The 20,870-nt window shown below is 40.2% G+C and overlaps 1 protein-coding gene across 1 annotated transcript in view; it reads right to left on the reverse strand.

Annotated features, from left to right (window-relative positions):
- Positions 1–20,870, reverse strand: part of LAMC1 (laminin subunit gamma 1) — a 123,253-nt gene that overhangs the window by 48,503 nt on the left and 53,880 nt on the right. The window lies entirely within an intron of this gene.

Here is a 20,870-nt window from a genome sequence, read left to right on the forward strand (position 1 = left end):
AAGCCCACTTAGATTGTGTGTTGTTAAAATGTTGGTTGCCATGAAAAATGATAGCATATATTACGTACTTATATTGTTAAACAAAAATAAAATTGAGTGAAAATGTGCATTTATCCTTAATGCTGGTGCTTCCACAAAAGCTTAATTAAAAGACAGAAAAGAAAATATTTGCTGGCTTTCTAAATGGGTCTTCTGGGCACTTTCAAGATTTTTAAAAATTCGTTCTTTATTAATTTTAATGTTACTTCTTGATGCAGGAAGAGTATCATCAGCACTATTCTTCTGCTTACTTACCAGGTTAAGAAAGAGAAATCTGAGAAAGAGTCAAGGACAGTGATTGAGATATGGGGCAGGGAGTAGAGCAGGAAAGAAGAAAAAAGATTCCTCTAGTAGCTGACAAAGAGATGACAAAAAAAGAGAAAGAGAGAGAAGGGAAAGGCGGTTTAAAGAAGCTGTGTTCAAAAGAGAATATATGAGACATGAGTGCTGAACAAGGAAGGACAGCAAGGGGGAGGAGCCAACGGGCTGTCATCCCTCTGGAAGAAGAGTCACTGCGTCAGGCAGCTCCCTGCGGCAGGCAGAACACAGCCTGATGGCTGGGACAGCTTGGTTGCCAGCCAGCAGGATTTCAGGTGGGTAAAAAAGATAATGTGCAGCTGTTTTTAAACACCATTCATTCACAAATTGGTCTTTCTATCTCTGACAATATCTATACTTTGCTGCTTCTATGTTATAATGAAGATCACGGTTTGTCAACAAGTATGTATTGGGCACAACTACATGCTCAGTCCCATGTTATATACTTTGGGGGACAGGATGCATTAGACATAAGTGGTCCTTGAACTTGAGACGCTTACAGTCTCTTCTGTCCAAGTGAATCAACTTCACAGGAAGAACCACCCTACAAAGCCCACAGAAGAGGAATTCCTGCACTCTCAGAAGTGTTGAGGAGAGACTTCTGCCATTCTCTCACTTCCTCATACCCACTCATTCTCCAGGGGAGAAGGAGTGTTGCTCATGTGTGGCCCGGAATCTCCTCAGCTCTCTCCTAGTTGCCACCCGAGTCCCCCTCTCTCCTCTCCCTCACTCCTCAGTGCAAGACAGCACCTCTGCCACTGTGCGGGGGAGGCCTGCTGCTGTCCTGCTACTCGATTCAGGACTAAGTGGATGAGTTCAACTGGGGTGGGGCAAAAGGCCCATGTAAGCTGTATGTCCAGGCTCTGTTCTTCAAGCCAGTTTTATCTGTAATAAAACTGATATGATAAGCCATATCTGACCCCATTTCCCAACTGGTTCAGATCTTAAAAGAGGGGTTTGATTAACTGTCCCCCATATAATGAAACGTTCACACGCATAAGATCTTGAACATAAAGGTGTACAGTATGATGGAAAAAACACAGGCCTGGGCATTATGAGACCTGAGTACAGATCCTGGCTCCTTCAATTACTAGCTGTGTGATTTCTGTTCCGTCATTTTCTCCTCTGTAAAAATGAGGGTGATACAGACATAGAGAACAGACTTGTGGTTGCCAAGGAGGAGGGGTGGGTAGGGGAGGGAAGGATTGGGAGTTTGGGATTAGTAGATGCAAACTATTATATATAGGATGGATAAACAACAAGGTCCTACTGTATATCACAGGGAACTATATTCAGTATCCTGTGATAAACCATAATGGAAAAGAATATGAAAAAGAATATATATGTATAAACTAAGTCACTTTGCTGTACAGCAGAAATTAACACAACATTGTAAATCAACTATACTTCAATAAAATAAAATAAAAAAAAAATGAGGGTGATAATCCCTGAGCCTCCTACCTCAAAGAGTTGTTGGAAGGTCAAACTAAGATCTTGCATATACCTGATTCATTATAAAACCCTATACAAACATAAGGCATTATTATAATGCGGTACAGAAGAGAATTCGTGAACTAGGATCTTGGAGATGTTCACACACAAGAGCCTGATCGTACAAGGGCCTACCTGGTATAGTTGCCAAAGAATATTTTACAAATCCGGATCTTCTACCTAGGAGGCAGTATAACACTTTGTCTGGACACAGGTCACGCAAATACAGTTTACAACCTTCTTGTTCAAAGAATGCAAATTTAGCCTGTATCTCTTTACTGTGTCAAAAATGTAAAGACGTCACCTTTGAATGAAGGCGAGGTTATAATACAGTATCGATGGCATTCCAGAGACTATCTAAAACATTCTGGAATGGTAGAACAATTTAGTTTTACTCATGAGTATGTGGCTTGGGATGTTCAAAGGCTTACTCACTAATCTGTGGATTACAGATTACCCTTGCTTTTCTATTTTCTCTGTCTGCATTTCTGCCATCTCATTGTTCTTTAGCAACCCAACCTACAGGAGAATGGATCAAAGGAGAGGAGGTAAAATGGATCCAGGTATCCTGTGTCCCAGACAAACATCTGCACCACAAAGCCACACACTGAAAGAAACAGGCATATGTGGTCACTCAGTGTCGGTACAAACACAGCGATGGGTGGCAGAACGTCAGAAAAGCAACTCCGCTAGCATTAAACTTTGAAGCACCCTAGCTTGCTGCTGTTGGTGCTGCCTCACCAAGCCTCATTTTCAGAGCTGCTTTTTTCATTATAACTTATAGCTACAGTTGAAAGAGGTAGAGGGCTCTGTGGCAATCTGTGAAGGAGGCTCACACATTCCACACAAAGAGATGGCCACGTGCGTGACCTTCGACATTGCAGCCAGCCCAGTAGTGGATACAGATCACTGCAATTCCATGTGATGAGTGCTATGACAGGGGAAGGACATGAGGTTTTGGGAGCATGGAGGAAAGTCACCTAACCCACATCTGTGAGGTCAAGAAATTTTCTAGAGGAAGTGACATCTAAATCCAAGACCTGAGGAATGCAGAGGAATTAGCTAGGCCAACAGAGATCAGTCATCCAGGCAGATGGAATAGGATGTATGAGAGCCCAGAGAACACAGAGGAGTGGCCACTGGAGGAATCAGGGGTGTGCAGTACATCTAGAACTGGAGAGGGTGGCTGGAGATGAGTCAGCTAGCAAGCGCAGCACGCCAGGCCTGAGGCCATGCTAAAGAGCAACTTCAACTTCCTCAGGCTGATGGCAAGCCATTGAAGGATTTACGTCAGGAAATGTATGATCAGGTTTGATTTTTAGGAAGATCATTCTGGCCACTGTGTGGAGATTAGGTTAGAAGGGACAGGACTAAAGGTAGAGAGAATATTTAAGAAGATGTGGCAGTAATCCTGGCCGACAGTGGCTGAACTAAGAATAGGGACAGCTGGAGTAGAGAAATGAATGGATTTGGGTGACATGTAGTTAGCAGACTTCAATAATAATTTGTAACTGGGCTTCCCTGGTGGTGCAGTGGTTGAGAATCTGCCTGCCAATGCAGGGGACACGGGTTCAAGCCCTGGTCTGGGAAGATTCCACATGCCGCGGAACAACTAGGCCCGTGAGCCACGATTACTGAGCCTGCGTGTCTGGAGCCTGTGCTCCGCAACAAGAGAGGCCGCGATAGTGAGAGGCCCGCGCACCGCGATGAAGAGTGGCCCCCACTTGCCGCAACTAGAGAAAGCCCTCGCACAGAAACGAAGACCCAACACAGCCATAAATAAATAAATAAATAAATAAATAAATAAATAAACCCAAAGTTAAAAAAAAAAAAAAAAGACAGAACTTTCTACCTAAAACTTGCTTTAAAAAAAAAAAAATTTGTAACTGATGGAGGGGAGCAGGAATCATTTCTGAAAGCCTTCTCTACTTTTACCCTATTGACATTCTGTTTCATTGCCAAAGCTTCCTTTACGCATTCCACAAGGTGGAAGGATTGAGAATAACATTCAGTTTTCTAGTTTAAAAACAGCCAAATGGAGAGACGTACCATCCACTGAAATAGAGAACAAAGGAGGTTAAGCAAAACTGGAGGCAGAAGTGGAGGGCAGGATGGGGAGATGAGTTCTATTTTGGATACACAAGGTTTAAGGTGTCTGTGGTCATCTAGACAAGAAAAAATGTCTAGTAGGGAGTTGGATGTGAATAGTCTGAAGGCCCAAGAGAGACGTCTAAGTTAGAGATACAGATTTGGGATTCATTAGCCTGGGGATGGATAATGAAGATGTGGTGTGGTTGAGACCAATGAGGTGAGAGTGTTGAGTGAGGAGAGAGCTGACTTTTAGGATCATGCTGAGGCGCATCAACATTTAAGGCACAGCCAGAAGATGAGGCAACAGAGGAGACTATGAAGACCAGAGGGAGGAGGGCAAGTAAAAGACGACAAATATCACAGAAGCCAAGAGGGTGAAGAAGGAAAGAATCAATGGTGTTTAAATCTGCTAAGTGAATCAAGTAAGATAATGACTAAGAAGCGTCCAATGGCTTCAAGCCACAAAGAGGTCACTGAGGTGCTTAGTGAGAGCAGTCCCACCGGCAGGGATCTTGCTGGGTTGGAACTGAGAACGTATGGTAGATAGGACGTGGGAAGGTAGACACGGTGAGTGTAGCCAACCTGGTATGACATCTGGCTAAAGGGTAGGAGAAAGAGAAGATGACGGTAATTGGAGGGGATATAGGGCCAGAGGAAGATTTTTCCCTTTTTTTCTGATAGAAGATACAAGGCTGTATTACATGCTGTTGCGCTCCAGTCAGCAGAAAGAGAAAGAATGACTGTGGAAACAAGGCGGGGAAACAAGAACGTGATTCAGCACTGGTGACAGGACTGGCTCCATGAAGGAGAAAACCTGCATCCTCGCTTCCTACCTGGGTGCAGATGTAAGTGATTTAGTGGGTTTTAGAGGATGGAAGTTGAAAGAGTTCTAACTGATGACTTTATTCTGTCTGTGCAGTGAAAATCAAGGGTACCTGCTAAGGGGTTGAGGGCAAAGCCAGTGGGGAATATCTGAAGAGAGTGTAGAGCCACGATAGAGACTAGCAGAAAGCTGACTAGAGAGAAAGGCTTGTTGGGCAGAGACAACGCTGCCGGGATGAGGGTACAGACATCTTCGTGGAGGTGTGATTTTCTACAGCAGCACTTTAGCGCCTCCTGTACAGGGGCAATGGAAGGACAATAAGGTAGCGGGATTGGTGTTACTCCAAGGAATTTAGAATCTAACCTGAATAAATAAGGAAGCAAATACAGAAAACAGAGTGGAAGAGTCATGGCTTGACTATCCTGTGTTATCTGGAACTACCTGTAATCATGGATAATCAAGAACTGAAAACTCAAGGAGCTAGTTTTTATTCCATTAAACAGCTACAGTTGAGACCTTCCATGTGCTTGTTCACACACTCTCTCTCTCTCTGAATACCCTTCTCTACTCTTTATCTGTCCATCCTACTCATTTCACAGTTGACAGAGTAAGAAGATCTAGTTAAATGGCAAATGAACAGAAAAGAGGACTAGGTCTCCGTTTTTCCAATGACAGTGACGACACTATCTTCATACTGTGGGGGCATGCGAAAGTAGATGAAGGACTTTAAAGGAAAGCAGCCAAGCCAAACAATTAAGAAAACCAGTAAGTACGCGTCTGGAAAGTATTCCAGCAACTCTACAGCTAGAACGTCTTTCCCCTTCACCTCACATTCACGCACATGAAGACTAACCATGGGACCTCCCTGGTGCTGCAGTGGTTAAGAATCCGCCTGCCAATGCAGGGGACACGGGTTCGATCCCTGGTCCGGGAAGATCTCACATGCCGTGGAGCAACTAAGCCCGTGCGCCATAATTACTGAGCCTGCGCTCTAGAGCCCGCGCGCCACAACTACTGAAGCCCGTGCGCTCTAGGGCCAGAGTGCTGCAACTACTGAAGCCCGCACGACTAGAGCCAGTGCTCCGCAACAAGAAAAGCCACCGCAATGAGAAGCCCGCGCACCGCAAAGAAGAGTAGCCCCTGCTCGCCGCAACTAGAGAAAGCCCACGCGCAGCAACATCGACCCAACACAGCCAAAAATAAATAAATTAAAAATTAAAAAAAATACTAACCATGGGTATACACACCCTCAAGAAAATATTTAGCTTCTGAATGTTCTGCTGCCTCCCCCGCCTCCCCTTGCCACATTCCTTCCATAAACAAAAAGACTCAAGTGCAGATGTTTAGAACGAAGCACACAAAATTAACTAATACTTCCTGCTCTGAATCCTACAGTGAGTCTGGCTGAGGGACTAAGAGAAGGGGAGGGGGCCACCTGGACAATGAGAATCCAGCCTTTGTGCACACAGGGCCAAGCCGAGGAATTCTGCTTAAGCCTCCTACGTGGTGAAGTATGTCTAATCTCTCTGAGTAGGGGAGAAACCCTTCCTGTCTTAGAATTGGATTCAAGTACTAACTGCTGGGGAACATAAATGCTTCTCTGTTATGTGCAGCTCAGAAGAATTCCATGAGGATGTTGTGAAACAGCCTCCTTTACAGTGAAGTAATGAGCGACAATGGCCATACAGAATTTCACAGAACTTCCAAATGCCCGTCCATGGCCTGGATTAGAAGAGAACTAGCTCATTCTGAAATATCAAATTAGGAGTCACTGATTCACTATTGTTCTTACGTGCTCACTCCTCAGAATCAGAAAATGACTATTCTCCTTGCAGTCAGACTTGATCTGAGGAATACGAGACTTTAATGAGGCTGTAGCACAGAAAGTCAATTAGAGATGGTAGATGTTTAGGTTACTAAATGGGAGTCTCCAAACAGTTAACACAAACAGTAGTCACAGAAAGCAACTATTTGAAAATGTTTCCAATTTTGTTAGTATAACTGCTGGCTGAAATAGGAGTTCCCAGGACGAAGTGTACAGCTGCGTACCAGCTGTTATTGTTCCACCTCAGCAGACAGATTGTACAAATACGGCCTCGCCAATCAAGATGACCCAGGGCCAGTTAATGCTGAATGTGGGATCCTCAAGTGGACACAGATGGGAGATCAGAAAGCGTGGAGAGGAACAGTCAAGCACAGACAAAATGTGTTGCGGTGATCTGGGTACATGGAGTTATTCCAACTGTTAGAAGACTCTTTCCTAACTGCCTGTTGAAAGGCTAGTTTCTATGGCTCAAAACTTACCTTCAAGATAGATTGTTTTTAAAAACTTATTATCCCATTCCTTTCCCTTAAATTTCGGTGCTCTTTTTTCAAGGCCTCTCTCTTGTCAATCAGCTAAGTGCCAACAGTGTAAGGGGACAATCCCATAGGAACTGCATCTAAATCAGTCAGCACAACTTATGAATCAGGACAAGTAACCTTTATAGCTTTCTATGAAACAGTCATTTTTCATTGAATTTATTAAAACAAATGCAAGAGCATTCACAATTTGAGAAAGCATCCCTTTCAAATGAATAAAGAAAATGGTTCAAATTTCCTGAGTACATGCAATAAGCACATCCCATCACACATGAACCCCTGTCATGACAGAAAGACATGCCGAGATGAGTGGTGCTAGAATATGGACAGTTTCCATTCCAAGCTGCCACTGGGAAACAAAACAAAGGAGGCAGGTAAAACAGACAAAGTGAAGAAAATCATTTTAGAATTTTTTAAAAAAGCTAATAAAATTCTATACCAAAGGCTATGTATAAAAATGATGGTATGGCTATGACAATAAAGCTAAGGGGAAAACAAAAGTTTTAAAATTGACTGGTATGATTTGGGAGAAGATAAACCCACAATCTCTTAGGGAGACTAGATGTGTCCACAAAGTACCAAATTTAAAGTTTAAGCCAAAGAAAACAGTGCTACTCTCTCCCTATCACCTGCCAAGCCTCCACTTGGTGCATCTGCTGAATAAGACCACGGCACTAACCTAGTGTAGCAATCTTCAAAAAATAAAATCCTTCTGCTTGTGTTGCCCAACTGTAGTATCCAAAAATGCTACATACTCTTCAGCAAATTGAAGGGTCAAAATTGACTTGGCTTTACACACTAAATATCAATAAATACGAGATCATCAGACAGTTGTTATGTGAACACGGAGGATTCTTAACTGAACACTAGAACATCAAACACTTTTGGAGGGTAATTTCAAATAGGTGCAAATTACTGTTAGAGGTTACAGATGTTTTCCATTGTCAAAACATAAGACATATATATCCTAATTTGTATATCTTGCCATTTTATTTGAAACTGTCACCAGGAGAGACAAGATTCCCAAGTGAAATTCCAAGACAAGAACTGGGCGTATGCCTTATTAACCCAAACCTCATGCTTGCAGACTCAATACCAGCCCTAATTCAGGCCAGTAGGTCACAAGCATGCCTGAAATCTTTGAGCCAAGCTGAAGGAATGCAGCCAGCATTTACTCCCACTCACCCAAGCTGAGGCGAAAAAATCCACTCTGCTGAGCGTCAGAGTTCTAACTAGGGGGGACTGACTGACGTGTAAGACTTAACTGAGTCACATAAATAAAGTAGTCAATTATAATACTAAGGAAATAAAATTAAGAAATCAACAGGCAATGAAATGTAAGCTCCATAAGTAAAACCCACACTTGAAAAATGTCTAATTGTTAAGACGTGAAAAGGAAAAAAGACACCATAATTTTACAGGAAGCTGTTTCTTGTTCTATGACGTCCATACACTATTGAGATTTGACTATTTTTTTGGCTATCATTCGCAGCAGAAGAGTGAAGAACTGTAAAAGAATAGAGAGAAAATCTGATTGGAAAAAACAAGAGATTCTAATATATAGTCATAGTAGTACAATGATAGACTAAGATCAATTCTAATAAATCCTCCCCACACACACAAAGTCCAAAGAAGTTAACCAATAGTGCACTTTCATTCATTCAATAACTATTTGCTAAGTGAATTTAAGTGACAGTCCACCATGACAAGCTACTTAAAATACCCAGTCCTTCATTTTGCTAGAATGCCTTTTACCCTCCAGTTTAAGTCTTAACAAACTCAGCCCGCTAGTCTCCTAGATCATAAACTATTTGAATCTGTCCTCAACAGAAGAAACAATTACAAACACCATGAAGTCTCTTCAATACTCAAATGTCTTTCTCAGTTTTCACAATTGTGTAATTTCTTACCACAGCCACCCATTAGGTCAAGGTTAATAGCCATAACTGGTGTTGATAACTGCAAGTCCAAATGCTTCCACTCCTTCATCAAATATTTACTGAGCACCTATTATGTCACTCACTGTCCCAAGCACTATTCTAGACACTAGGGTTACAGAAGAAAAGACAGACAAGGTTCCAACTTCATGGGGCTTACAGTGTGGCAGGGAGTGGGGGGTGGGTAAGGGTTAGACAAAAAGCAAAAATAAAAACAAAAATCTTGTGTGTCAGATGATAGATGACATGGTAAAGAACAAAGCGGGGACAGAAAGCACGGGAATGGAGTGCCACTTAATGTAATATGACAGATGGCCTCACCGATGTGGATAAGGTGACATTCGAGGAAAGCACTGAAGAAGCGAGACAGACATGGTGGGGGGGACATCTGGGGGAAGAGCATTCCAGGAAGGACACATGCAAATACCCTGAGGCAGGTATGCTGGCCAGTTCCAGGGAATGATGAAGAGGCCAGTGTGGCTGAATAAGAGTGAACAAGAAGGAAAGAACAGGGGATGAGGTCAGGGAAGCTGAGGGGAGGGAGGGACTGCGGATGAGGCCGGCCTTTAGGTCATTGTAAGACTTCGGCTTCTCCTCTGAATGAGATGAAAACCCACTGGAAGATTTTGTACGAGGGAGTAACGTGATCTCACTAGTATTTTAAAAGGATCACTCTGGCTGCTTTATTGACAAAAGACTATGGAGGAGATTACAGAGAGACAAGAAGGCTAGTCAGGGGTTTTTATGCAATCTCCCAGGTAGGAGATAATGGTAGCTTGGTCCACAGTTGCAGCAGTGAGCAGTGATCAGATTCTGGCCATATTTTGAGGGTAGACCAGACCAGTTACGGATGGACTGGACATGGTGTGTAAGCTGTGGCAACTACAAAGATCGAGCTGTCGTTTATAATGAGATAGCGAAGTACATGGTAAGAACGAGTGTGGGGATGGAGAGCAAGGAAACTGGGAGTTCAGTTCTGGATATTTTAAGTTTGAGATGCTTATGAAACATCCAAGTGGAGATTTCAAGTCAGCCATTAAGATATACAAGTCTGGATTTCAGGGAGAGGTCCAAGTAGGAGAGAGAAATCTGAAAAGTCATGAGCAGACAGACAGTATTCAAAGTGATGAGATTAGATGAACACACCTAGAGAATGGATTGAGAGGTACAGAACTGGGTCTTGGGACACACCAACTTTTAGAGATGGGGGAGATAGGGAGGATCCAACAAAGGAGACTCAAGAGGGACAGTCACTGAAGCAGAAAGAGAATCAACAGGGCAGAATTCCAGAAGCCAAGTTTTAAAAAAACACTTTTCAAGAAGAAGAGAATGATCCACTGAGTCAAATGCTCCTGAAAAGGTGAGAAAGATGAAAACTGAGTGTTGGCCACTGGATATAACTGATTACTACAACCTTGACAGCTAATTGTTTGGTAGAATGACAGGGATGAAAGCCAGAGAATATTGAGGGGGTGGGGAGGACAGAGACTGGAGACAGCTAATAAAGACATTTTTCCAAGTAATTTTGCTATAAAGAAATGAGGTGGTAGATAGAGGGGAGAAGAAGGGGTTCAAGGAGAAATTACTTTCTAAGACTGGAAGACAGCACGTGTTATGTAGATGGGAATGATCCAGTGCAGCAGCTGAATTTACACTGAACAATAAGGACCATCTCTGGTGTTGCAGATGGATTAGAGTGGGTAAAAGAGACCCACTTTGGTGCACTGTAAAGTTCTTTGAGCCTTTCCAAACATTTCCCTCAAGGAAGAAGAAATAATGGAATTAACAGGATCACTGTAAGTATCTAGATTAAAGAGAGTTATCTGGTGCAAGCTATCATATATAGCATGGATAAACAACAAGGTCCTACTCTATAGCACAGGGAACTATATTCAATATCCTGTGATAAACCATAATGTATATAACTGACTCACTCTGCTGTAGAGCAGAAATTAACGCAAGATTGTAAATCAACTATACTTCAATAAATTAAAAAAAAAAAAAAACTTTAAAAAAAGAGTTATCTGGTACCCAAACAGTTCAAAACCCAAGGAGCTCTGGAAGGCCCTCCCCAGTACAGCCAGCCCAGATCTAGGCTTTCCTGCTAGAAATAATCTGGCCCACAATAAGGTACCAGACTAGCTGTTAGAATCAACCAGAAAGCTTCTGAAAAAAATGCAAATTGTTGAGCCTCGTCCCCAGAAGTTCCATTTTGGTGGGTTCTGGGTGAGTTCCCCAAATCTGTATTTTTAAAAGCACCCTAGGTAATTTTCATGTACAATTACATTTGAAAAATACTGTCCTACTGTAAACTCTTCCTTATCCTGCTTCTCATCCTTTAAAGATTTAGGCAGGAAAGGCTCTGCCCTTGGTGCTGCAATGCAGAATGAACTCAGGCACTCATGAGTGGGGACTTCCACTTTCACATCAAGTATTTTAAGGTGAAATTTATTGCAAGTGTTAACTGTGCAGGCATGAACAGTGAACCAGAATAACAGTGGTCTATCTTCTTTAAGACACAGACAGATGTTAAACTACACAGGGGTTGTTCACTCCATATGCAAGGAGGCTTGGGGTGACTGGACCAGCTGAACCCAAGCTCTGTAACATTTTTCTCCATGCCAATTTCCTCTGTCATTCAACTTGTATCCTCAAGGCCCTATTTCCCAGGCACGTAGAAATAAACGTTTGATTTTGAGAAAACCCACCTACTGCTGTGGGTTTCACAGTGTTATTCTTTTCATGCAGATATTGGTCAAGATTCCCTGTAATCCAAATTCCCCACCCCCTCTGGTTTCTATCCTTCCTTCCTCCTCCCAACAATTACTAATAGTTAATAAAATGACAGAACACTAACAACAGTTCTCAATGGCAAGAACAAATCTGGAAGCAAAGAGTTAACTTCTGCTTCAGTACACTCAAAAAGATAAGAAAACACTTTTTCTTCTTTGTCTAGAAGCCTAGACTTGTTTAATCCCAGTCTGTGTCGGGTAGTGTTGGCATTTTCAGGGAGAGTGTTATGTTCTGTTGGTTAAAGACCAATGTAGAAATATTTACTTTTCAGAGAAGAAATTTCAGGTATTTTTTTTTTTTAATATATATGCTTAAGAGCAAAGTACCAGACATTCATATCAATATTAAAGAGATGGGGGGTAGGGAGTGGGGCAGGGGGAGACTGAGATTGATTGAAGAATTCTAAGAACACTTCAAAAATTCAGACTCGATATTCTGGTTTTTAAATTCTCTCCCAACATTCACTTCTGATCTACAGGGCGTGCTTTCTTTTCATTTTGAAAATACTTTGAGGTCACTGATCCCATCTCCGTCCAGAATCAAGCCTTAGGGCACACCTTGAGTAGTTCAGAATCTAAGGTTGGCAAACTATAGCCCACACACTGAGTCTAGCCCATCACCTATTTTTTGTAAATAAAGTTTTAATGGAACAAAACCATGCCCATACATTGCACTTTGTCTATGGCTGCTTTCTGGCTACAAGGGCAGAGTCGAGCAATTGTGAGAGAGACTGCATGCCTAAAATATTTACTGTGTGGCCCTTTATGGAAAACATCTGCTGATCCTGATCTAAGAAATCAAAGAATATAAAAACAAAAAAATTCTACTGAAACCTCGTCTACCTCTTTTCTGCAGGGTATACTATTTTAAAACTTGGCCCGAGGACATCTGAATTTTTCCTCTATGGTCACATAAAATATGGAAAGAGGAATTCTATTCAGCAATTTTACAAGATTGATAACAATTCAAATCCATTTGATACCTAGATTTACTTATTTTATTACTTCGTAGGAAAATTATTATTTCAAATGAACAGGCGAAAAGATTAGCAGTTGAGAGGAAACGGAGGTTTAACTCATTTCAAAAATCAAATCTACAATAATAAGCTTTAGCTCTTTTACACAGCCCACAAACGTGAACCAGTCAAGCAGAAAGACAAGGAAAAAAACACCACTGGAAAAAGCAACACCATGTTTCCAGTGGTGCCCCCTCTCAGACCCACCCCAAATGGAGACTTTAATAAGCAATAGCAGAGAACGGAGGAAAACTGATAAATCAACTCCACAGCAACCGCTAGGATGGCAGGAAAAATGATGCTGAAAACTGCAGATAGAGTGGAAAATGCAAGTAGATCCCATTTAGATCTCTGCGAGAACCTCCCTCCCTTGTCCTCTGGGTAGGAATTCAGTCCTTCACACAGGCCTCCTTGTACTTCTGCTCTTCTGAGCGGATGGACAATTTACATCACGAAAATTCTCTGCCAGCTGGCACTCTCTCCACAAGCGACTGATTGTGAGCAGATGCCTTCATAAGATAAGGGTAAATGGATACACCCCCTTCTTCATCTTTCATTCATCCCCCCTCTTTGCAGAGAAATGGAAATGCATGCTCTACACACTATCTTTTAGAGACCAAAGTTTGTGTTCGTCACATCCCTTCATCTCTCATGGGCCGTGCTTGGACTTGCCATTGCGTTTCTGATTATATTGTGCCCCCCACCAAATATCTAAGATGTATGCCATCTCCCTAGATTATCTGTAAAAAACCTTGCGCTCCCAGATACAAGAACCTGCTTATTTTTTCTAATAATTTAGATTAAACACTGAATACTCTCTAGCATAGCCTCAATTTAGAACATTTGATAATCTACCACAACAAAGAATCAAAACTTCCAGCCAGAAGTCAATCAAAATTATTGGTGTACTTAGTGTTACAGATTAGTCATGCTTAAATACACTTTTTCTAGTTAAGTCATCTTCCCTTTAATGTACGTTATAATTTCAGAAGCTTCTTTGTTTTAAATTTCTCTCCAATTGGAAAGTAGTAGAGAGTTTTAATGATGCTTTTCAGGGAGGAGAAACGTTTTGTGATCACTCCCCAAATTGTTTTATAAATTAGGTATATGCCACATTCAGTGAAGGGAAGAGAAGATCATCTGACAAATTATTTACATAACATGCTTCAGGTAGGCCAGTCAGATTCCCTGTACTTCAAAAACACGAGCCTTCCTTATCTGCTTTTCCTTCTACATTGAGAGCAAATATTTAGCAGTGATATCAGAAGAAATGTTCTTCTAACCCATCCTTCACCATATTTCAAACAGACAGTGCTGAGTTCTCATCCACGGGAGTATTTCACATGCACCACAATGGGACTTGTTCTACCTTTCTATTTACATTCTGGAGAACAGCCAAAGTCCTTTCTAGCTCTCTTTGATCTGGTGCCAGAAACTTGGTATCTAACACCCACCTAGGAGAAATTCCCTCAGGAGCTCCATGACTAAAGAAGAGTCAGGAAGGAGCTGGAAAATATTCTATAAATCCACCCTATATCATATTGCTACCCATTTTATAAATCTGTGCAAGTTATCTAATCTAGTGCAAACTCTTTAGCATGTTATTGAAAGGCATTCATAAATCTGAACAATTGTGCTTCATTTTATACCTCCAAACTATATCCTAAAACTCTCCAATGTAAGACTCCAGTCTTGCCATCTCTTTTATATATATACCATTTCTTACTTCTAAGTCATTCTCTAGCCTTCACTCCTTCCAAACCCTACCTATCTTCCTAGGTTTAGTTCACGTGCCACTGTCTCCACGACACTTCCAACCTGTGTTATCTTACTTATTGGAACACACAGCTCTTACTATCCAAACCACATAATTCAGAACTTGAGTATTCACTCCTTTGTATAAGTTTCTTTCCCCTAAAAGAGTTTAACTTTTTTTTTTATTAAAGTACAGTTGATTTCCAAAAATACATTAGTTTCAAAGTATAACTTATTCAAAAGCAAGTAATCTACCTATACTTTTTGGATATCCTATACAATAGTATTTTTCAAGTTTTTCTGACCATGACGCACAGTAAAAAAGGCACTTTACATTGCAACTCTCAACACACACACACACCCACACACACAAACTGAAAATCAAGTTTGATAAAACAATGAAATACCATCTATGCAATCTGATATTCTATTCCATTCTCTATTTCATTTGTTAGAAAAATGCTAGTCACAGCTCACAAAATTCATTTTATGACATTAGGAAGTTGTAACCTACAATTTGGAAAACACTATTCTGTAATCCCTTGGGCACTGTCCTTGGCACAAAACAGGTGCTCAATAAATATTTGTTCACTATGGGTTAACTCATCTACTATACACAACAGGTCAGAACTCCAAAATGAAATGACGTTTTCTAGTTATTGACATAAAATTGAAGATGACGCCTTTCAAGACCTTCCAATTACTTAAAAAACTGAACAATATTTTTAAAAGCCTTTGTATGTGGCAGCCTTTAACAAGATCAAAACAAAACAAAAACCTTTTCCTAAAGCTAAAAGGCAAAATCCCATTCATCAACATGGCATCCCTAAGAGGACCAGAAGCCACCAGCCCCGCCTGAACTAATCCTTCCAAACAAGTTCTGTTTAGCAGCTCTGGATCCAGAAGAAGTCCTTCAACCATGAGCCTGTGATAAGCCTTCAGGGTAGCAGCAAGGATGTCCTCTCTGTGGGGTAGATGGAGTGATGCCCAGCGCTGGGCGTTAGACTCTACTAAAGAGAAGACATTTTGATATTTATTGGGAAACTCAGTTCTCCATGTCTCATGTTCATGGCACTTTTCTCATTGGGTTATCAGTACCTGGAATTATCTCTTTTATTTTTTGCATGTCTTGTTTATATGTCACCACCCCCCACCACCCATACACACACGAGAGTAAGCTTTTGAGGACAGGACTTTTGTCTTGTCTCCTGCTATCCCCTTTACTCTGAGATATGTTTTTGTTCTTGCCTTTTAAAGAGAGAGAAATATCTGACTTATAAAATAAGCAGCAAGCTAATAGGAGAAAGTCAGTGACCTAGGTAAGTCTGGTTTGTTGTTTGGTTCATTCGTTCACTGATTCATTCATTTTGCAAAGATATGCTAAAACTTAACTGTGTACCAGGCAGTTGGTTAGGCACTGAAGACACAAGGAGGAAAAAAGACTCAGTCCTTTCCCTAAAAGACTTCCACATGATACACAAGGGAAGACAGAAATACTTAAAATGCAACGTGAGAGAAGTATTATACCAGGGAGTTAGGAGCAACCACATATCTATGTTCTCATCCATAAAATAAAGTTTTGACAAGATGAACTTAACATTCAGATCCCAAAACCTTGATGGTACAATCTATGTGTCAGCGACGTTTCTAAGGATACCTCCCTCACCAGATCAATGCTTTCTTTTCTTATAGTAACATTCTAGAGAAATGTTAAAATGCCACAGGAACTGATTTTGCAAAGACACATGACAAAGGCAGCTGGTTTCCAATTAACCTCAGTTCTTTAAAGACTTAAATAATTTTCTGAACCTATACAATGCTGTTGCCAATACTGCGTCTGTCAAGTCCTATAATCCCAGGTGAGCTTATACAGAATAATCTGCAAAGGATAACAGAAATTAAGGTTCTACTTTTAAGGTTAAAACTTTTCTAATGACTGAACAAAAGGGTTCTCAAATAGTTGCTTCCATCTTTGGATGAGAAAAAAATAACTCTTGGTTTCTAGGTCCATAAAATATGAAGCAGTTCAATCTCCAGGCTATAAACAAATAATCAAACATCTCTGTCCACATCTCGTCATGAGGGACAAACGACACATAATGTTTTAGAAAAATTTCTTCAGTACCAAGAAAGAATGGATTTTCTGCTCTTGCTTCTCTCACTTGAAAAAGTAAATGTCTGCATCCCTTTGAAAATTAGCCCAATCTACAAAACAGTGGAACTAAACTGAACTCCCACCAAGACTTGGCTCATGCATTCTTCCACAAGTTTGGAACAAAGACCCCATTGACTTACGCATGTAGGCGGATTAGAATTGCAATGCGGCCATGTAGCACATTACTGCTCAGTGATTCAACCGGGATAAGTCAAGGGAGCCTTCTCTAGATATTTCTCCCTGTTTTCCTTCTTTCCACAGCAATATAATTTCAAGTCTACCCTGTAACATAGATGTGTGATTTAGCGTAAGGCAGGCCTGTCCGCACATTTTAAAACAGAAAACGGGCATTACATTTTTTAATTTGCCTGCTCATATTTAGTGCTATTTCCAACCCTTTTAGAGCTCTCCTTCTTAAAAGGCCAGATAAGTGGACACATGCTAAGGGTCAAACACTCCAAGTTCTTAAATATCCAGTGAGAACCTAAAAAGAAAAATATTATTATGAAAAATGAAAGGAATATGAGAATGGGAAACGGGCTAGTGGTAGAAAACAAGAGCAAAAGGATAGCATGAGCAGAAACCAATTTTCACCAGTTTGCTATATCTTTAGAATTGATAAAGCAAGTTTATAAACTTCTTTTAGTGGTCCCCACTTTCTAATTTAACTTCCAAGCACATACTGACTGCCTAAAGTAATAGATTATACAAGGATGGGTATGCTCTCTGCCCTCAAAGAGTTTACGATCTAATAGAACCACAAATCCAAGTGCAACCCAGAGAAGAATGTGCTAAGTTTTAGCAAAAGCATAAACAGGGCAGACCGATTCCAAATGGATGATTTCATAAACTTTTATAAAGCAGTTATGGACAAATTTAGATTTCTTCTTCTGAATAACTGATAAAATACAAGTGGGTGGTTTTGACATAATAGACCAACATAATATACTCTCAACAGTGTTTTCTTTCAGTGCTTCTCCTGATGTTTTAGTATATGAGTTTTAAGAATACTCACTTGAATAGAATGCCTGGCATTGTCACCCTTACTGTCAGAATAAAAAAGGGAGCATTGTAAGGAACCCACAGAGAACTTACATGAATACATGTACAGATAAGGACAGAGACTGATTTTAAATACCACATATGCCTGAATAAAAGAACTTCCCCCCTAAATTATCCTTTCAGAAAAGGGAGAACTGCTTTGTATTTCAGTTCTTACAATCCCTCCCAATTATTTCATTTTAGACCACAAATTACTGTGAGGAAATCAAATTAGCTTGAAATGACCTCATATAATACAAGTTTTGGACACTTACATAAGACACATAATAGAAGGGTTTTTTGTTTTGTTTTGTTTTATAAGAGGCAAGAAATTAACTCAGATTTATGTAATTTTCCATGAGCGGTGTGGCTTTTAAAATTAAAAGTGCTGAATATTGTAAATAATAAAACTTTTAAAGAATACTTTATTAGGCAGGAGAGTAAATGGTTATACTATGAAGACTGCAAATACAAACCGAAAGAAGTGGAAAAATACATATGCTAGTATTATATTAATCAGTATGTATGGCTTAAGATAAAATTCCCAATGATAACAATCTTATACAAATGTAAAAGCACTGTATCATAAACAATTTATTCATGGAAATGAATATAATATGATCTGTAAACCTGTGCTAATGGCTGAAAAGTAACTTTAACAATCACTGATGTCAAAGATGTATGTAAAGAACTGGAATAAAACGGTTCCATAAGATGTGAAAATGCGGAAAACAACACTAATTTATAAATATATTATTTAAAATATGTAAATTAATAAACATTTTAAATAGACAGCTGATTATTTCACCTATATCCTTTAAATTTTTTATGTATTCACGTTGGCAAAACCCTGTTTTTAAAATCTTCTAAAAGGGAAAATGAGAAACAGCTTAATATTTGAGGTTGTCTTTTATACATATTCATATGGTAAATTTCGTGTTGTGACTCAAAAGAGACAAGACAGTAGCTCAAAGGGGATTCTGTATGAGAACTGTCCAATATTTAACAGAGCAGTACCCATACCAAAGTTTCAGTCCCAGAAGAAACCAGCACAAGTCGGGAAGTGTGCAGGTTGGCAGGCACATCACCAATCATCCTGGTATGATTCTTATTGTTTCCATATAACAGACACAAGTTATCCAGGTGGATGCCCTGCTTGAGACTCTTCCATCCCTTCCCATTTTATTCTTACTTTAAAAAGGAAAATCAACTTTAAAGGCAGATCAATCACCATCAACACTAATACATGAAAGAACATAAGTATAGGTACATTAGTATGATGTACCCTTGACGGTAACAGAATAGCATGAGGGAAAAAAAATCTTTTTTTCTCTTATTTGCCTTGCACTAATTCAAAAAATCATCACCTTTGCTTCCTCCAAAGTCCTCCCACCTGCACAAGTCACTGTGAAGGGCAAAAATGTTGGAAGAGTTAGTAGCACAGACAGCAGGAAAGTGAGCACTCAACTAACTGCACGAGCTGTGCTAAGGCCAGAGCCCTTGCTCGACTGTATCACTAGCAGGCCAAATGACGATATTGTCCACATCAAGGCTCAAGCTGGGGGAACCTCACCAGGAAACCACCCTGACTCTAAAGAACACTGTCCAAAGTCACAGTTCTCACTTCGATTCCCAGCACTAGGATATGGTTGGCACTGATCCTAATAAAACCCCACTTAAAAATCATCTTTAAAGATCCAGGCACATGCCTAAAATGCCACAGACATTTTCATCATCAATATTAATACAGGCATGCCTTGTTTTATTGTGGTTCATTTCATCACTCTTTGCAAATGTTGCATTTTTTACAAGTTGAAGGTTTGTGGCAACCCTGCATCGAGCAAGTGTATTGGCGCCATTTTTCCAACAGCATTTGCTCACTTTGTGCCTCTGTGTCACATTTTGGTAATTCTAGCAATATTTCAAATATTTTATTTATTATTATATTTGTTATGGTGATCTGAGATCTTTGATATGACTGCTTGCTGAAGACTCAGATGACAGATTTTTTAGCAGTATTTTTAAACTAAGGTACGTACATTTTTTTAGACAGATTACTGCACACTTAATAGGCTACAATACAGTGTAAACATAACTTTTATATGCACTGGGCAAACAAAGAATTTGTGTGACTTGCTTTAATGTGACATTCACTTTATTGCAGTGGTCTGAAACCGAACCCACAATATCTCCCGAGGTATGCCTGTGTAATGAAAGAGCATCAGTGCTATAATCACATTAACAACACGGCTCTATTTCCAACAATGATTCCTAAAAGTAAGACACAGTTTCTGGATGAGCTGTGGTAACTTGGAAAAGGGAACATGATGGGAAGTCCTTGCCCTTCAACTCCCTTTACTTAGGCACATGCACATACATGCACACATCACACACGGTCAACCTGCCAACGCTTCAAACTCCACAGCCCTTCTTCACCAAAATGATATCCTCACAAGGAAGCCATCAAAAATATTTAGCATACCAATCTCTTTAGAATTAACAGCATCAGTACTCTCATTCACTGCTGGTGGGAATGCAAAATGGTACAGTCACTTTGGAACACAGTTTGGCAGTTTCTTACAAAACTAAACATACTCTTACCATACGATCCAGCAATTGTGCTCCTTGATATTGAATCAAATGATATGAAAACTCACACACACACACAAACACCTGCACATGGATATTTATAGCAGCTTTATTCATAATTGCCAAAACTTGAAGCAACGAAGATGTCCTTCAACTGGTAAATTAACTGTGGTACATCCAGACAATGGAATATCACTCAGCAATAAAATGAAATGAGCTATCAAACCACAAAAAGACATGGAGGAACCTTAAATGCATATTACTAAGTTAAATAAGCCAATCTGAAAAGGCTAATTCCAACTATATGATATTCTGGAAAAGAAAAACTATGGTGACAGTAAAAAGATCAGTGGTTGCCAGGAATTTGAGAGGAGAGAGGGCTGAATAGGTGGAACACAAAGGATTTTTAGGCCAATGAAACTATTCTGTTTGATACTGCAGTGGTGGTCACAATGTCATTTA

This window comes from Balaenoptera borealis, assembly GCF_965194805.1.
Source record: "Balaenoptera borealis genome assembly, chromosome: 1".
Taxonomy (NCBI): Eukaryota; Metazoa; Chordata; class Mammalia; order Artiodactyla; family Balaenopteridae; genus Balaenoptera; species Balaenoptera borealis.